Source organism: Lactuca virosa, chromosome 4, assembly GCF_052849685.1.
Source record: "Lactuca virosa cultivar CGN04683 chromosome 4, Lactuca_virosa_CGN04683_v6, whole genome shotgun sequence".
Lineage (NCBI taxonomy): Eukaryota > Viridiplantae > Streptophyta > Magnoliopsida > Asterales > Asteraceae > Lactuca > Lactuca virosa.
The window spans coordinates 351037606-351042058 of record NC_136429.1 but is presented as its reverse complement, the minus strand read 5'-3'; the positions used below and the strand labels follow the sequence as shown (position 1 = coordinate 351042058).

The 4453-nt window shown below is 33.0% G+C and overlaps 1 long non-coding RNA gene across 1 annotated transcript; it reads left to right on the top strand.

The window, feature by feature from the left end:
• The first annotated feature begins 1974 nt into the window (after window positions 1–1974).
• On the top strand, window positions 1975–4129 carry LOC145168959 (uncharacterized). Its single transcript, XR_013742197.1, has 3 exons — window positions 1975–2600; window positions 2780–2922; window positions 3802–4129. It is a non-coding gene; the product is annotated as an uncharacterized LOC145168959 (long non-coding RNA).
• Window positions 4130–4453: the final 324 nt, after the last annotated feature.

Genomic DNA, 4453 nt, shown 5'->3' with positions numbered 1-4453 from the left:
GTCTTGTCAGTTATCTTTACTTAAGAACTGTCGTGGCACCACGACGATTCACCCAATCAGGAAATAGATATTGTTGAACGTCTCACCAATGGCCAAGTTAACTTGTTGACTTGAAAAACTATATTGAGATCTTTGATCAAGGATATGCATGGGCTAACAGCAAAATAGCCACGCGTAGTTCTCCGATACTCAACAAATCGCAGTGCGTTCCTCCGTGTTCACATAGATACTATGAGTAGTCTCCATCTGAGCCAAGTCTGGGTCCTTGAAAAACTATGGTGAGAAGGGTCTTTATGACTCTGTGATCCACATGGACTTTTTAGTCAGGGTTACTTTTTAAGACACACCCGTGATTGTTAAAGAACATTCATTCGAAGGAACTAGAAGTGAATATTATCATGCAACACATCTTTCAACCCCAGAAGCAAGGTGAAGTTGTATTTGAAGTTATGTGACGAATTTCATTGAAGCCTCCTCAATCAATTTTCTGCTATCTATAAACCTGTTGATGTGATACGGAAGAATCGGTCTCTCTGAAATTATCTCTGGAGTATTTCAAAGCGGAAAGTGCTGATTTACAAGAACCTATACAAGAAGCCTCTATACCCAATGTGTGTTCAAAGTCAAATTTTGAAGGAAGTCCAAGTACTAAGGATGAAGTTATTCATGTAGAAGATTCATATATACATCTTGTAGTCAAGTTGTGAAGAAATCGAGGAAAAAGATGAAAGTCAAGATCAAATAGGAGATTGAAAAGAAAAGAAAGCTATAAACCAAAGGGGAGATTGTTAGGACATAAATTTGTGGTTTATACTTTGCTTTTCATAGCTTTTAGAGTTCTCGATCTAAGTACTGAAAACTCCATGGTTTCGGTGTTGTGTGTACCGAAATCTCTTAATGATTTTGGTTGGGCTTGGGGATGGGCTTTGTATTAGATCTAGGTATATATTGTTTTGTTTAATACATGTAAAGGGGATTCTATTCTAGCTATATCGAGATCTAGAGAGACAAAGAGAGAACCGAGAGAATTTTGTGTATCTTATGTACCAGACTATTGATTAATAATAGTGTGCATTGAAGATTCGTGTTTGTGTTCTTATTCCATATTATCAATTTGTGTTACTCACTGGATTGGGATTCTACACCAACTCTAGTGAAATCGATTGATACGTTAAGATTGGGTTTTACAGCTTGCCGGAAACTCGCAGGTCTAGACAACGATGTGAGAAAATCGTATATCTGGACGAGATCTAGACGGTGATGGTGGCGGAAAACATAGATCTGCACCAGAGCTCGCAGATCTAGATGACGGTGGTGGTGGAAATCGTAAATCCGGACTGTAGAGCTTCAGATCTGAGATCATACATACCAGATCTAACATGAAACGTTATAGGAGGAGGCAATAATGGAGGTATTCGATTATGTAGGTGATCACGTGGAAGAGGTAGGCTCGTCGGGGTTGTAGGGTCGCCGTCGGCAGTTGTGGTGATGGTAGTTTGCAACTTTGCATCACAGGTGGTATAAGGAGATAAGAGACATGGGTTTGTTCTTGGACAATATTGAAAGAAGAGAGTAATCTGTTTTGTATTATATCTAAGTTTATCAAATGTAAGTTTAGATCTGATGGAATAAAATATGAAATTAGGTTCAACTTTTGTATTATTTACAATAATGTCATTTCTTTTTTTGGATATTGATACACAAAAATGGTTCTTATGGTTCTTAATATTTTTTTATTCTCATTTGAACCTTTATATATATATATATATATATATATATATATATATATATATATATATATATAGAGAGAGAGTTAGATTCATATATAAACTGTAAGTATTGTGTGACCGTATGACCAACTCTGGACCAACCGTTCATTTAAGGGCAAATTAGACAATTTACATAATATCAATAAATTCCTATTGATTAATTAATAGATTACCTAAATTAAAAACATATATTTGTGGAATTAAACCTACAGAACTTTCGATTTTCCCTTATTCCCTTTTACAAATTAAACACATTCAATCGTCTAAGGTTTGATTGATTGCATTACATCGCACCTTCTTCATACTTAATTTCATTCTAATCTCTTCATTTTCTTGTCCAATTCATCAAAAACAAGCCCTTTCTCTTATTCAAATCCACCATCATAACCATCTTTTAATTCCAAAAATGATCCCAGCTTCGATGATTACGTTCTATTCGAAAGAATGAGTCTCACATCCGATTGTTGTTTCCAGGACTACGTAATAGCATTTACTCGATAACCCAATAAATTCTTTCCACCTGGGTGTTGTCATTCCTCAATGATATCCTGAATCCCCTTTTTAAAATCCGGTCAATGAAGCTACTTATCTCATTGAATTCGTTGGTGAGATTCAGAAATTGTAACTTAAAATGGTGCATAAATCTGCTTCGGCGCCGTTTCTGGTGAACAGATATCGGGGAATGATTTGATGACGGATGATATGATTTCGTGGAACAAGAGCGGCAATAGATTTATTGTTTGGAAAACTACTGATTTCACTAGGGATTTGCTTCCTAATTCCTTCAAATACAACGATTTTTCCAGATTTGTTCGTCATCTTAATACTTATGTAAGCAATTTCATTTGATTAATTAGTTTTTCCTTCATTCCTTACATTTGAATCATTATTCTTTCCAATTACCGGTCAATCCTCATAATTTTTTCTGATTCATTTGTGTGTTCTTTGTTCGTGTGGGGTATGTTGTTTGGGGATCTTATTGGCGCATGATATTCTTTTTTCGTGATTAGCCTATGTGCAGGTGCTGTATTGAAGTGTCTTGTATTGTCTATCTTGGTGAAAGGATTTGATCAGAAGCTCTGACTGATTCCTTCATACTGATGTTGCACATAGTGAATTTGGGTTGTTGCTGCGGGTGACCCTTGTTGTTGAGGTAAACTGTATTGGAGACTCATTTCTTTTTGCACATGGTTTGTTGGACTAGAAGCAATGCACATTGCCATTTGATTTTTTGGTAGTATATGGCATATTTATTAATATATGGGAGGAGTATTAGAAGGCTTTTGCTGGAGGCACTTTTGGAATATATTTTATAGAAAAAAAAGAATATAAACAGATTTTTTTAGAGTTGGTGATGAGCAAAAATTGGAATTGGGTTAATGAAAATTAAGGTTCATGGGTCAAATTGGAAATTCGATGAAGGTACAATATAATTTGGTTGGTGCATTTTCTTAATTTGGAGGGGTGCTCTAGAGTTCTTTTTATGTTCTTGAGATATATTACTAAGTATTGGGATGATAAAAAGTGTACTGGAAAGATGGTTAGTGTGGTTGGTTTTGGTCAAAGTTCATCCTCATTTTTTAAATGCATTACAAAGTTTGGTTGTTGTGTTTGTTTTTTTTTTAAAGTTGAGAGCTCCTTATTTTTTTGCAAAATGCAAAGGTTGGCTTGATTCAAGTGTGAAGTCTCGTGAACAGTAATTAAAGTTGAGAGCTCCTTATTTTCATGGAAATATTTCTCGTGAACAGTAATTATGTGATTCTAACAAGTCATGACGGTTCAGAAAATCTTAAAGAACACAAAAATAATTCTATGAGATATTGCACACCAGGTGTTTGTAGAAATGTCTGAAAGAGAACTTTATGTTCAAATTCTTGAAGAACACAAAAATAATTTATGATTTCGTTATTTGTGTTACTTGATTTTATCATGTTGTATGAGTTCTCTTAGAATTACTAAAATTTGTTTTATTTTTGTCGTATAAAAACATTCTCACATAAGTTTATTCTTACATAATTCATTTTCATGACAGTTATTCTCATAGAATGAATGAAGTACACGATGATCAATGACCCGAAGGTTGGATGAATGCGTGTGGGATAGACATGAACAATCCTCAATGGTCACCGATCTTCCAGAAAAATGCACTACTCATTGTCATATTCTGTTAGATTAATCTATAATAGAATGATAAGAGTATATGTAATAGTATATTCCAATAGAATAATCTACATATTATATTTGTTTGTTATTAGGGAGTGTTTCATTATTATAGAATAAAATAAAAAGTTTTTTATTTTTTCAAGGATGTGATAGAAAAAATTTAACTTGTATCTAAAAATTTGTTTATTCTGCCAGAAGTAAGTCTCTTTATTAGTTTATGGCTTGCATTTTCATAGAATATCATTATAAAAAGAATGTCATTCTGACAGAATAAAATCGGGTTTAATTATAAAAATTACGTTATAATTAAAATTAAAGTAATTAAAAAAAATTAAAATTTTAAAACCAAAAGAGTTAATTATCCCAAAAAATATGGAATTTTCCTTTTTTAAATTTATCTCAATTGTTTAAAATACCCTTAGAATGAAATTATATGATATTTTTCAATTATCTTTAATTTAATAATATGTATTAATCATTTTCTTAAAATAAGTAAAATGATTGGCACACATTTATGCATA